Here is a 14,780-nt window from a genome sequence, read left to right as displayed (position 1 = left end):
CCCCGCTCAGCGTTCCCCCCGCCCCGCCAATCCCTCCCTATAAAGGCCGCGCTCGCCGCCGCCCTGCTCGCAGTCGGGGAGCGCGGCCTGCCGTGGAGGTGGCCCCGGCGCTCCCCACACAGTCACACTCCGCGCACTCACACACTTGGAAGCGCCTCCCCACGTCCCTCCCCTGCCCTCCTCTGGCTCTGCTCTTCTCTCTCTCACCGCAAATAGTCGCCGACCGACTGCCAATCCGTCTCTCTCTCCCTCTCTCTCTCTCTCTCTCTCAACAACATGACTGACTGGGAAGCGGTGGCTCAGGCAGAGCAGCTCTGCTGGCGCAGGCAGGAGAAGGAGGATTATTAAAAAAACACAGCTCGACTCTGCAACTGGAGTGGAGAGAAGGAGCCCAACAGCCGAGAGGGGAGGGAGGGCAGAGGAGGGGGACCAGGAAAGACACCCCCGTGCCCCGAAGACACACATTCCTGAGTGCCCAGGAGGAGCCTTAACAAGCGGCGCGGAGCCCTTCAAGGTAGTAACGCCCTCGGTGCCCCCGCGCCCGGAGGGTCGCGTGTTGCGTCGCTGCTGCGCTGGGGCCAGTCCCCGGCGGACGCGGGGTGACTGCCGGGCAGGTGACCGCGCCGTGCCCGGGGCCGCCCTGGAGCAGCCCCCGCCCAGGCCCGGGGCGCCGGCGGCGAGCCCGGCGTGGGCGGCGCGGAGACCTGGCCTTGCAGGCAGGGTGGGCGGGGGGCGGACGGGCTAGCTCGCTGGCGGCCCGCGACTCCTCGCGCGCTGCGTGGCCTTTTCCTCCGCGCTCCTGAGCGTTCTGCTCCGGGTGGCGGCGGCCGCCGCTCCGGGGCGATGCAGAGAGCGGCCGGCCGAAGAAGCAAGAGTTGGCGCAGGTTCCGGGCCGCTCCCCTCCCTTGCTGCTCGCGTCCCGCAGGTAGGGGCGGTCGGCCAGCTCAGGCTCCCCGGGCTGCGGGCGCCGGGGCGGGGGCGGCGCCGTAGAGGGGGAGGGGGGCGGGCGGGGAGCCGGGGGGCTCCCGGCGGAGCCGCAGTGCCCGAGCCGGGACCGCCTCTCGCCTCTGCCTGCGTGTCCTCAGGCGCCGGCTTCCTGGCTTGGAGGCGAGACCTTCCCCAGCGGAGGCAGGAACGGCAGCGACTTAGTGTGAACAAATCGCTTTGTGGTGGCGCGTCAAGGGCTGCGGGGAGGGGTGTGTGTGTGTGTGTTTGTGTGTGTGTGTGCGTGCGTGCGTGTGCGCGCGCGCGCCCATTCGTGTGTGTTCGCGCTCCTGACTAATCAATGCTTTGGCTCACCTGAAAAGATAATCAGCCTTCAGGTGAAACCCTTGGGCCCCCTCAGCTTTTGGCTTGTGTCCCAGGGATTCGTACAGGCGGTGCCATCAAGGGGTAGGGTTGCACGATAGGGTGACGGAGGGATTTGTGAATGGTGCTTCTCTGCGCGTGGAGGCTGAGCTTGCTGATGTAAAGGAGGAGGTATCCAGAGTGAGAAGAAAGGCTATTTATGGCAAAGAGTTGTGAAATTTCTCGGGGTTTCCTTTAGTGTATCCTGAGCCTCTTTCTCCCTACCCCCTTCTCTCTCCTCTTCCTCCCTATGTCGTTTCTTCCATTTGTCCTCTTCTTTCTTAGAATTAGAAGCAGTTCTGCTTTTTTTCCCCCACTCTCGTGGGACTTGGAATATGAAGTGAAGTCAGAAATCACTTGTTTTTTTACAGGTAGAAAAAAAAATGTTTCTTAGAAGTCCGATCTCTGGGCCTTTAATGTTCTTACGTACTTGTTCTCCACTTGTCTTATCTCTTAAGGCCATCACTAGGACCCACAAGACGCAAAGTACCTACTTGGTTTCAACAGCTTTCATTTTTCGTATCTTTACAGTTGAATGCCTTCCCACTGAAATGTAACACATTTTCTCCATGTCTACCCTTAAGAAAGGCTATTCAAAATAATGCTCACACATTTTACTGTAAAGCTGGTTTTATTAAAAGCCTTGGAAAGGAAAGAGAAGCAGACACCTAGGTGAGTTTATATCGATCGCTACTGATTAAGGACTACCTATTTAGAAAATACCTAAAATATTATGAATCTAGACGGCAACACAATTTGTTTCGGTTTCTTTTTCTATTTGCTTTATAATCAGGAGAGATTCCAAAGACATAACTTGAAGCTTAGAGAGGACTTGGAACCGTATCTACCAATAATGCTTTAGCAAATTTATGTTTGTTTTTAGAAGTAGGAACCTGTGCTTTCATTGAACCTAAGACTAGGTCGTGACAGAGAGTAGGACAGTAGGGTATCTTTACCATTTTAAATTGCGATGTTTTTAAGCGCCTGCCAAGCCCAGCGTTTTTAAAACATTGAAATTCCAACCACTCCTTCATTAATTTCACAGAGAAGAAAGAGTAGTTAAGTGGTCAACCTATTGTCAGAGTGATTTGTCTTCATTTGATATTAATTAAGGAGCTTCTTATTTTGATGGAAACATGCCAACTGTTGTTGGTTGTTGTTGTTGCTAAGTGTGAAAGTAGCTTTCCTTAACAGTCCTGTTCATTTTGAAAACAAAGCAGAGTTAAGGATTTGTTATTTTAATTTAGTTAGATTCCTGTTGGTTTAAAATACATTTTTGCAGTGCCTCGCTGGCTCAGTGCCAGTCCACAGAGCATGTGACTTTTGATCTGGGCGGGGGATCTCTACCCCATGTTGGGTATAGAGATTACTTCAAAAATAAATATACTTTCAACATTGGAATCTGTGCAGTTTTATATTTGACATTAGAACTTAGACTGAGTGCCCTATTCTGAGGTTTGCTACCTTAACTTTCCTGAACCATTGGAATGTAGAAATGATGGGGAATTTTAAAATGTACTTGATGAATTATATTACTGCAATCATTAAAAAGTTATGAATATTTTGTTCTTTGATACTGTCAGAGAATCAGCAACTGTTTATTAGTTTAATGATGTATTATTTATACTATAGAATATTAATTTACATCAAATTCATCAACATAGTACTCATAATAATTGACTTCGCTTGTGCAAGGTACTATCTAGGCATTGTGGAGGAACATCAGACTTCCTCCCTGCCCTTCAGGAGCTTACGCTCCAGTTGGGATGAATCTGATGCACGTGTTTGAACAAAGTTAACAATCCATGCAGTGAGAGATTGCATGTCTAACAAGGAGTGCAGTAAATCAGAGCATGATGATAACGTTTCATACTGAACATTGATAACATTTTTTTCTGAAGGGCTTCAGGGGTAGGTAAGATTTTCTTGGTCTTGGTCTTAAAGGATAAATCGGATTCATGGCTTGTTGATAAAACCGTAAGGTGTAAAATGGAAGTCTCCTAGAATTTTAGAAAACAATTCAAGACGTAAGGGGAAATAAGTTTGTTTTGAAATAGATTTATATGTTGCAAAGTGGTTGAATTAGTTGTGTGAAGGGCAGGGTGAATTGGTTTTTGATGTACAACATTCTATACACTCTATTCTTGAAATTAATTGAATTTCTGTACCTAAGAGGACAAGTTTTTGATTTTTTTTATTGCCTTTTAATGAACAAAATGCTCAACATATACTTGTAGAGAATATTTACCGTAAATATTTAAAAATACCACATCACATGAAAGTGTTGAACTTGGTATTAGTAACAAGATATCAGGTATTACCTCTTTATAGTCAGGGGTTTGAGGTACATCCTTAACCAACTCTCCTTAGATTTGTTCTAAAGAAAAAAAAGAATGAGATACATAAAAGAACAGTTATAGTAATAGTGAGCATTCACTGAATGCTTAATATTTTTTTCTTTATATAAAATATGCAATCTATTAAATGACATTTTCTGTAATACTTTTGTTTTAAAGTTATTAGGATGCACTCACATTATAGTTAATATATCTTTACATTATTTTCCATGGATATAGAGCTAGGATGTAGGGTTTGTGGGGAATAATTTTAGAATTGTAGTGATTTTAAAGATTTTTTAAACTTCTTGTAAATAGATGGTATTAATAATAGGAACAGGTCCTGTCTCTAAGCATTCTGAACTTAGTTGTTTTTTTTTTGTATATATGTTTTTGTACAAACATAAAACTGTTTAAAATACATTTCCCCATTTTAAGAACTCAAGAGGAAACATCTGAATTGACTTTGAGCCTGTCTTTTCAATATGACACCTTAGAAGTATGTTATGGTGACAGTAAAGAAATAGTACAAATATTAGATATGACTTTCAATAGATAACAGAATAGAATTACTTTCAGATTAGGTGGATTAAAAGATTTTCACATATATATTTTGTTGACAGTGACTAGATAAGAATTATTACAAAAGCGAAAAGCCTATTAAATTGCCAATTTCATATTCATGTAGGAATGGGATGCTTTCCAACATAGTAACAGTACAAACTGGACTATCTATTAATTGGTTTCTTTTGAGTTTGGTTTTAGACGATATGTCACAGGTGTATCACTTTGATAATGTAATCTCTCCTCTGAATGACTGACAGCTCCTGCATTATTTCCCTATTGGATAGTGACGAGATCTGTTTGCTTTATATTGAGAAATATTATCAGAAATATTATCTTCACTATGCAAGTGTGTCAGTTAACAATAACACATGAAATCTGAGGTGGGGGAAACAGTGAGAAAAGATGGGGAGCTTGATAAAAAACACTCTAATGAAACATTCTTCAATATATGACTTAAACTAAATGTAACATAAAAATATAAACCTGAACAATCTAAACTGCAATTGATATAGTACCAAGATAATGTTATCAGTTCTTATTTTTAAATCACTGCATTGCATTTTCAGTTGTTTTCATGTGGGCTGAATAAAATGGCCAAAAAAAAAAAAAAAAAAAGAAAAAGGTGGTGGTTGAAAGTTCAATAGCATCTGTGGTATGATATTATGTTTTTTAAGAAAGATTTCTGCTTTGATCACTGACAGATGCAGCTTATTTGACCAAATGCCTACCCCTCTACCTAGATTAACTTAAAATATAGCTTTTGGGGGGCGCCTGGGTGGCTCAGTCGGTTAAACGGCCGACTTGGGCTCAGGTCACGATCTCGCGGTCCGTGGGTTCGGGCCCCGCGTCGGGCTCTGTGCTGCTTGGAGCCTGGAGCCTGTTTCAGATTCTGTGTCTCCCTCTCTCTCTGCCCCTCCCCCGTTCATGCTCTGTCTCTCTCTGTCTCAAAAATAAGTAAACGTTAAAAAATAAAAAAAAAAATCGCTTTTGGTTTTGCATATATATACTGCATTAAATAATTTTTAAACTTTAATTAAGCTAAATTAAAATTTTTGAATACTGTAACTGTTGTCTGATACCAATATAAAATTTAAAGGCCATTTAAAAGGAAACATCTTATTATCTAATGGCAAATTCTTAACCTAGAGCAGTAGTTCTCAAAAAATGCCAATCCCCAGATGATTGAATCTGAAATTCTCAGGTGGGTTCTTCAGTGTGATTCGTAAGCACTTTCAAATTTTTTTTTTTTTTTCAACGTTTTTAATTTATTTTTGGGACAGAGAGACAGAGCATGAACGGGGGAGGGGCAGAGAGAGAGGGAGACACAGAATCGGAAACAGGTTCCAGGCTCTGAGCCATCAGCCCAGAGCCTGACGCGGGGCTCGAACTCACGGACCGCGAGATCGTGACCTGGCTGAAGTCGGACGCTTAACCGACTGCGCCACCCAGGCGCCCCAGCACTTTCAAATTTGAGAACTACTGACCTAGAGTATTTTATAGTGAAACTTGAAGTCTTTGTCTTCTGCCTGTTTTGTAGCTAAATACTTTCCTTAGCTGTTAGAGATAACTAAGGTTTAACTATTTAGATCTGAAAAGTATTACACCCTCCATCAGAAGATTTCTATCTTTATGTATATACATATGTATTTCTGTATTTAAAAAATTAAATGAGTTTCTAATTCTTGTGCATATATTTAGTGTTGATTGGGGAAACAATGTAAAAACTGTAGAACTTAACTGGACCCTCAAGCCCTCAGGCTGGGCCTTATTTGTAGTCACAAAAATATGTACAATGTACAGAGTTTGACCATTTTCGGTTTAATCTTGTTGACTCTTATTGATAGTTTTGGACTTGGAATGTAATACTCATCTTTCTCTGTAAGATAACAGCTGCACAACAATAGCATCACACATGTGGAATGTTCTCAAAGTCTTAATGCTGGAATAAATTTTAGACCACATCTCTGTTTTTTTATTTTCAAGATTAGAGATATATGTGTTCACACCTTGTAACTCTTTTAGTATCCCTCTTTCTCTCCTCCTTCTCTCCCTCCCTCCCTGCCTGCCTCTGTCTCTTTCTCTCCCTCATCCTTTTTCTCTTTTACAGTTATGTGCTCAACCAACCCTTCCCTCAGGAAACCTTCCTTGGCCTCCTTTGCTACATCAGTTTTTCTGTTATATATTGTTTGAGTTCTGTATTCCTCTACCTTGTGGTACTTACTGCAGTATTAATTTTATGTGTATTTATGAGATTGGTTCAATATTATGTTATCAGGGATTAACACACAGTAGATGCCCAACACGTATTGGTTGGGTAAGATGTTTTATGATTTTCCAAAGAAAGACACTTTAAAAAAGATTTTAAAATATAGGGAGTCCTAAGACCTATGTAAATGTAGGTATTGCTTTCCTTTCTGTTTTGCAAATGATGAGTTCTATTTTATTAACAACAACAATGGCTCTAATGTGCTGAGCATGTCCACATGATAAGCACTTTGTATGCATTATGCCATTTATTTCTTCTCACATTATAAGTTGTTTTTGTATACGTTTTAGAGATGAGAAAACTGAGTTTCTGTTCTATGCTCTGCGAAGCTATCTAAACCAAACTGTTTTTTAAAATTTTTTAAAAGTTTAATTATTTATTATGAGAGAGAGTGAGAGAGTGGGGTAGGGGCAGGGAGACAAAATCCCAAGCAGGCCTAGTGCTGTCAGTGCAGAGCCCGATACAGGGCTTGAACTCACAAAATGTGAGGCCATGACCTGAGCTGAAATCAAGAGCTGGATGCTTAACCGACTGAGCCACCCAGGAGCCCCTAAACCAAACTATTTTTTTTAATTGCAATGATGTAAAAATCATGAAACTAGTAGACAGAGAATGTGATGGAGTGTATCTTTATTCCTGATTTAACTTAGGACTCAGCACTGTCTGTGCATTACCTATGCTGTTGCCACCCTCTTCAGTGATGCTGTTGTTGCTTTTTGGGTGATTGAACGAGTGTGATGGAGCACTTGCAAGGCTGAAGCTCCCATCTTCTTACTGTGTTTTTCAATACCGTTATTATGTACTCTCAGTGCCATTCAGTGATGAGTCTCTTACTCCCATCTTGTCCGAATCTCCCAATTAGCTAATAAAAATTTGAGATGTAAACAAGTATAATTTGAAGACTGAGTGCCTTTATGCACTCATATTCAAACATCAGATATTCTGTATATTTGGTGATATACAGCTTATCTTCTGAAAAGGTTGACACAGCTTTGAATATCTTACTCATATTTCCTTGGAAATATGATCACAGGGTAGTATCAATTCAGTTTCTTTTGGCTTTCAGCTTGCAAATCATTTATTTAAATGTGGGTGTAATTAATGTTCAAATGTTTGTAGCAAAGGAAATATTTAAAGGCTGATTCTGTAGAAGTCCATGGACAATTAAAGAGTTGAGTTTGGTTATTCTGAAGCCCTCTTACTAGACTGACTCTAACAAAGTTAGATATTTTACAACGTGTTTTAATCAGTCAATAACATGAGTAAATGTAGCTGCATACCAACATGAAGAAAAAAAAAATGGTAGTTTAAATGAGTATTTCACTTACGGCCTATTTTGTAGCTTTTGTCAGAACTCGTTTCTGCTGCCGGAATCATTTAATCATTAACTGAAGCCCCAGTCATGCTCTTGATTCAGGACTAATCTTTCTGTGTAGTAGGAAGACACTTTGGGTCTTAATATCAAGCCTCCCTTGATGCCCAGCTCTAATATTATAACATATTTATAGTAATGCTTCTTTCTTATAACTGAAACTGAGGTCTCACTGAATATTTTTCTGTTAATGTTGATAAATTTACCCATTGTCACCATTTCTCTTAGCATTTGAGCAAGTCTCTTTCTCTCAGTGGAGCCTTCTTTAAAGACTGAGATCCTGTCTCTAACACTACCTCCTTTCCTGAGTTCTTTTGTGGGCCGGCAGACTGTCCCCAAAATATCACTTTTCCGGATCTCTAAACATTACCAGCTCTTAAAGGTATGCTTCATTTCCAATACTTACTTTTGGACTTCCATGAAGTCAATTATTTATGGCATATTGCCATGCTCCCAGATACTCATGCTGGTTGGACTTCTTAGCTGAGTCTCTATAGTGCCTCTATAGTGCACTATAGACCTTAGTGCCAGTCTATTACAAGGTTCTGACCATCACCAGACCATCACCTCATTTTACTACATGTAATCTTCCTTTACCCAGCTCTGTCTCACAATAGAGCTACCTCATTCATCATCATTGACAAGAAACATTTTGTAAATGCTTATTATGTATAAGTCACTCCATTTTAAAAATAATGCACCTCCTGGGCTTCCTAAAGTTCCTGAATAGCTTAATCTGTAATAAATGAAATACACATTCTTCCATGTCTTGTTTTGTACCCAAATGTGATGTGTATATAAAGATATGTAGAATGTACATATGAATTCTTCAGGGTTTGCCTTTTTTTCTAGTCAGTTGTTAATTTCAGTGTGATCTGACTTTTCTCCATTCTTCATAAACTTATTTGTATATGATACATTTGTGATAACAGCTGAAGAAGCATACTGCAGATGGTATGATATGTTCTCTGATTTTCCTTATTCGTTAATGAAAACTAGCAGTATTCCTGTGTTCAAGAAGTATTTGTTAGGCCAGGTATAACAGTACCCTTATTCAAATCTTCTAAGAGTCTTAGTGACATTATACCTTCCCTATATCAACCAAGTTCACATTAACATGTCATGTTTCATATGTTTCCATTCCCTGCAATTAACTCTCTCCTGGAAATAGTTAAATATTGTGATTCTGCTAATGAGTTATTATTGTCATATGTGTGGCTTTTCTTGTTTGTTTTGGGCAATAGCAGCAAGCAACGTATCACAAACCTATATCAGGTTTACAAATAAAACCAAACAAATGTGAATAAAGGTATGGCAGAAGTAAAGCAAATGTAGGCCTTAGCATTCTAATTCTAGGCAATTCTTTTTTAGAAACAAATTACCAATGCATTAAGTCTGACTGTATGAAATATGTTTAGTGAGTGATGTTTTCTAACACATAGTATTCACTAGGATATTCAAGAAAAGCTTGAAAGGGGGAAAGCATACAGAGTATACAAAATGTCAGATGAGAAAGTTAGGAAAAGGAAGAAAATAGTTCAAGTTCAATATTAGAAATGCAGATAAGAGTAACATATTTAGTAAAATATTTCAAAATATTTTATGGATAACAAAACTGATGGGTCTGTACATCAGGATTCCTAAATTTCCAAAGGATTTTAACTACTGGGAAGATAGCTGAAGCATCGTCATTTGACTTTGCTTTGTTAGTATTGTATCCATATGTACACAGACCCAGGAACACTAAAAGTATTCATTAATAAGTGAGCTACTTGAACATTAGTATGCACCTCCTGTAGGAGTATTTATAAAAATATAGATTACTGGGACACCTGGGTGGCTCAGTCAGTTAAGCATCTGACTTTGGCTTAGGTCATGATCTCATGGTTCATGGATTCAAACCCCACATCAGGCTCTGTGCTGACAGCTTAGAGCCTGGAGCCTGCTTCAGATTCTGTCTCCCTCTGTCTGCCCCTCCCCCACTTTCTCTCTCTCTCTCTCTCTCTCTCTCTCTCTCTCAAAAATAAACGTAAAAAAATACAGATTATGAAATTGGGCCGTTAAAAATATCATTAGAAATTTGTACATAACAAGCGTATACATTTATAGTGACATTGTTGCTAAAATTAACTTTGAGAGGTATTTCCTATAGTGTAACGCCAGGTGTAAGTGTGGTGATATTGAGGATGTACCTTCTTCATTAACACCAGTGCAGCTTCTGCAAGGATAAAGGACTCTACAGTAGGATGGTCTAAGTTGATTAGAGAGACAGTGTAATGTGAAGCATCCCTGTGGGAATTGTGAGTGTCCCAGGTCCAAGAACTGCTTGAAACTCTGAAGCAGTGCTAACTTTTTAGTAAGAGAAGGAAGGGATTGCCACCTGTCATATTTATGAGGGAGGAGCAATGAACCTGAGTTCATTGGATAATGATACAGAAAGCACAAAGCCCCAGAGATCTATGCAGGACATGAATGAATTAGGTATTTTAAAAGCCAAAGAGTTTTAATTTGAATATAGGGCAGATTGCTAATTCTGAAGTTCTGAAGGTCCTCCAGTCCCTGTTCCAATGTGCTGTCCTTGTCTCTCTAGTCACCTTTGTGACATGGGAGCTATCCAGGGTACTAGGCTTCCGCTGAAATCCTCTCGCAAAATTGTGCAAAATATTTTGTTGGTTTTGTTTTGTTAATCCTAGAGCCTGCCTTTGCAGACACTACATCATTCACTTGGAGTTACTAGCCTGCCATTATTTGGTTTATTCAAGTGGGCCCTTCAAAGCTCAGTTCAAATGTAAATTCAAGTACACCTGCTGCAGTCCTGTGCAAGAAGCCTATTCTGGGTGTCAGATTTCCATTTAAAGTTTCACAATTCACTGCTTGCTTGTGTTTTATGCCTATTAGATTGTGAGCTCTGTGAGGGCAGGAATTTTGTATTTTACTGTTTTTTTCCAAGCAGCTGGTCTAAATCAGTGATATGAAGAGCCTTAGTATTGGTAAATGAATGAATACTGCTTAAGAGTGACTTAAATTTTGTCCATCTATGTGAACTACTTCCTGTTCTAGCCACTATCCAGGCTCACTTTGAATATTGCTCGTCATAGCTTTTTCATTGACTGAATATTTGCTCTTAACTTGGAATTGAGTAACTTAAAATGGCTAAAAGTCTTGGGGGAAAAAAATAAAAGGACTGGGAGAACTCTAGTAAGTATGGTCATATATGCCACAGGGGATTAGCAAGGTTTAAGGAAGCAAGTAACAAAGGCTGATAAAGAGAATGGGGTCAAAGGAGACTCTGATTTGTCACTTCCTGAAACCACAATCCAAAACATCCACTCCACATTTACTTTCCAAGGCCCTGGAATATGGAATCTCCTCTGACATCCCATAGCCTAGATCTATATTTTGAAATGTCTGAAAATCTGAGGCCACATGAAGGTGACAGAATTCTTCTATTCAGTAAACAGATGTTATTAGGACCTGTGTATATATTGGTTAATGAGATGTGTATAGTTTTTCTCCTCCTGAAGCTTACAGTTTAGTTCCCAGTTAGAGTACCCATAATACCCTTGGTCCATGCTGAGAATGGAAGTTAGTAGACTTTTCTTTTCTTTTCTTTTTTTTTTTTGTAGCCACCCTAGTGATCTCCTGGACTGCCATAAAGAGTAAGTGTACTTGTTTCCATTACTCCACCCCTGCACATAGCATTGCTGTGAATGTCCCATCATGTCAGTAAATGACTACATCACTTTGAAAAACTTTTACTTAACTTAAGACATCCTGTCACTGGTTTTTGTAATGACTTGCTGATCACTTTACGTGATGTTAGTAAATTATGTGCCTGTATATATCTTCCCTCATAAGAATATTTCAAGGATAGTTTAGGTACCAGTTTTTCCTTTGGTCAGAAATTTCCTGTATTTCAAGGCCATGAACCATATGTCACGTGTTTCTCTTTCTGCCCCTCTCCCCCCCACCACCTGTTGTCAGAAGGAATGTTTCAGTTATGAAGCAGTAAAAGAAAAACTACATTTCTTAGTGATTTTTTCCCCCCTGGGGAACCTAGTTACAGAACTCACAGAAATATTATAGATTCAAAATAACTTAGATTTATTTTTAAAACCTTTTAAAAATGTTTTATTTTTGAGAGAGAAAGGGAGGGAGGGAGGGAAGGAGGGAGGGGAAGGGCAGAGAGAGGGAGACACAGAATCTGAAGCAGGTTCCAGGCTTTGAGCTGTCAGCACAGAGCCAGACTTGGGGCTTGAATTCATGAACTGGGTGAGGTTATGACCTGAGCTGAAGTCGGACACTTAACTGACTGAGCCACCCAGGACCTCCTAAAATAACTTAGATTTAAAAGAATGGATTTAGAAGTGTTAAAAGAAAAACAAAATTGAGTAAAGCAACAGTTTTCTGGACCCACCCTAAATAAACTCATAGTTTGGAAAATTAATAATTTCTTTGCTGAATATTTAGAATTATGCTAAATAATATGATCATTATTTTATGGATTGAAGGCCACTACAGCCATTTTTTTAGTAATACTAGAGTTGAAATATTCCTATAAAAAGTATTTTAATCTATAAGAAAAGCTGCCTTAAAACTATTTCAGGAGTGAGTATGATGCATGCTCATGGTTAGTTGCTTTATAATCAAACTCTTAGGAGAAAGGGATAGGTTTTAGCAATCATGCAAATCATTTGTATTGTGTAAGTGCCACCACAGGAATCCTCAGCACTCATTCAAGACTAGGACTCCTTGGTAACCGAAAGTGGTGATTGCTTCCGATTTAGAGTATGGTCAGGAAAAGATGCTGTGGTTACATTCTTCTTCAATAAAAGAAGGTGATGAAGTTCACATCCCCATCAAAACCAGTTTAAGAGTCTGTACAAATATTCCTGAATTAAAAATTTTTTAGTAGAATTTTTTTGATGTTGAGCCAAAACACTTGCATCAATCTTTGTTAAGTATGTGTATGTATAGAGTAATGTAATTTCTTATAATGGGATCTGTCATTATAAATTTCTTTTAATAATGCAGGTGAATTTAGTTTTATTTTTTTTAAGAGGGAGAGGTTAGTCATTGCTTTGCAAAACAAACAAACAAACAAAACCAAAAACAACCCACCAAACAAAGCAAACCCCTAAAACACCAGAACCAATAGTGCATATACCTATGCCATTTATCTGCAATAAGATTTATTTTAAGGAATTAGCTCATGTGATTGTAGAGGCTGGAAAATATGAAGTCTGTAAGGCAGGCCAACAGGCTAGGAACTCAAGTAGCATTTCTATGTTATAGTTTGAGGTAGAATTTTTTTTTTTTTTTTCCAAGAAGCTTCAGTTGTTGCTTTTAAGACTTTAGCTGATTGGGTGAGACTCATGCACATTTTTGAAGGCAATCTGCTTTACTTAAAGTCAAATGGTTGTAGATATTAATCACGTCTAAAAAAATATTTTCACAGCAACATCTAAACTAGTATTTGACAAAACAGCTGGGTACCCTAGCTAAGCCAAAATGACACATACAGTTTAGCCATCACAGAGCAGGAGGGATGTTATGTTAAAAAGCCCTTTCTGGTTTATATGATAAGTTGATGTAGTATACATGTTTTCCTTTGGCCAGAGATACTTCACCATTGATCAAATATTGGCATTTGTAGACAGAGGTCATCATTCATTTGTTCCTTATTAATTTTGTAATTATTTATAAAGGATGTCTTACGTGCAAGAGGCGATGCTAAGCAGTTGAATACTTTAAAGAAAACGAATGATGGAGGCTGTATATTTTAAGTGTGTTAATTTTAGTGGAAGAGTCATATGTGTATTAGATGCTTGTGTGATAAGTAAATTTGAAGAGTGAAACTACTTTTCAGCCTTGTCAATTAAGTGTCATTTTCCCCATGAGCAACCTAAAACAAAATCCATGTCGGGTTAATATGCCAAGTTATTATGCTTATTAATTTAAGGATGACTCATATGTAAAATTGGATTATGAAAGGTATGCTTGCTCACTGCAGGTCAATTTCATTTAGACAATGTCGGCTATCCATAGATTCATTTTAGCACATTAGAAGATTTGCATTTGTACTCAACTTGTGCAAAGATGATTCAGTATATACTGAAACAGGTCTGACAAGTGGACTGTCATGATTTATTGGCGATCTTACTCTTCATGTAGCATAGAGCAATAAACATTTTCTTTACTGTCCCTAAATGAGTGTTTCTCCTGGAGCTTTCTCATTTCAAAACTGCATTTTGTTTCTATTTCCTTCTTCAATGAATATGAACTTGTCTGCTTCAATGAATATGAACTTTTCAGCCCTCTATAAACTCACCACACCTTGCTAATCCAAACATAGATCTTCCACTTTGTTAAGGTCAAGTAACTTAAAGCACCCTCACACAGCATATGCATTTAATCCTTTCTGTTTATGCAAATCTCAGCTGTCATTACAGGTCTACTCCATGAAACCTTCCATGACGACTTTAACCTGCCTGGGGAGTTTCCTTTGCTACACTCTGAGGTGTGAACAGTATCTAGTTGGCACCAGAAAATTAAGTACAGTCTGTTCTGCTACAATGCATTTTCTGTAGTATGAATTAGCTCCTACATGCTGGGTAAATATGGGAATTATGTTACTAAAATGTTGGAGTTGGTTCATGTGTGATTTTTTTTTCGTAGTGTATTCATATTTATCTTTACCAAGTAATTATAACTGAATTCCGAGTGTATACTAATGCAGGCACATGCAAAATACAATAGAGGGATATCCTTCTCACAAATCTACTTTCATCTTTTTTTCTAAAAAGGGAAGAAGTTTATGCATTTCCTGTAGTATTTTTTTATTAGGAATTTTACATATCCTTTCATAAAATATTTTTATAAAAAAACTGTT

At 39.2% G+C, this 14,780-nt stretch overlaps 1 protein-coding gene across 5 annotated transcripts in view; it reads left to right on the top strand.

Annotated features, from left to right (window-relative positions):
- Nucleotides 1-381: 381 nt before the first annotated feature.
- CCSER1 (coiled-coil serine rich protein 1) overlaps nucleotides 382-14,780 on the top strand; it is a 1,309,738-nt gene continuing 1,295,339 nt past the window's right edge. For 4 of the 5 annotated variants that reach the window (XM_058719574.1, XM_058719576.1, XM_058719577.1 and 1 more), the window contains exon 1: nucleotides 382-514. The gene's annotated coding sequence lies outside the window, so the exon portion shown is untranslated. Of the gene's footprint in view, nucleotides 515-808; nucleotides 926-14,780 lie in introns of those variants that run through there. The other variant, XM_058719575.1, reaches the window with a different exon arrangement.

Source organism: Neofelis nebulosa, chromosome 3 (assembly GCF_028018385.1).
Source record: "Neofelis nebulosa isolate mNeoNeb1 chromosome 3, mNeoNeb1.pri, whole genome shotgun sequence".
NCBI lineage: Eukaryota > Metazoa > Chordata > Mammalia > Carnivora > Felidae > Neofelis > Neofelis nebulosa.
The sequence above is the reverse complement of the archived record's forward strand: the minus strand, read 5'-3'. Positions and strand labels throughout refer to the sequence as shown.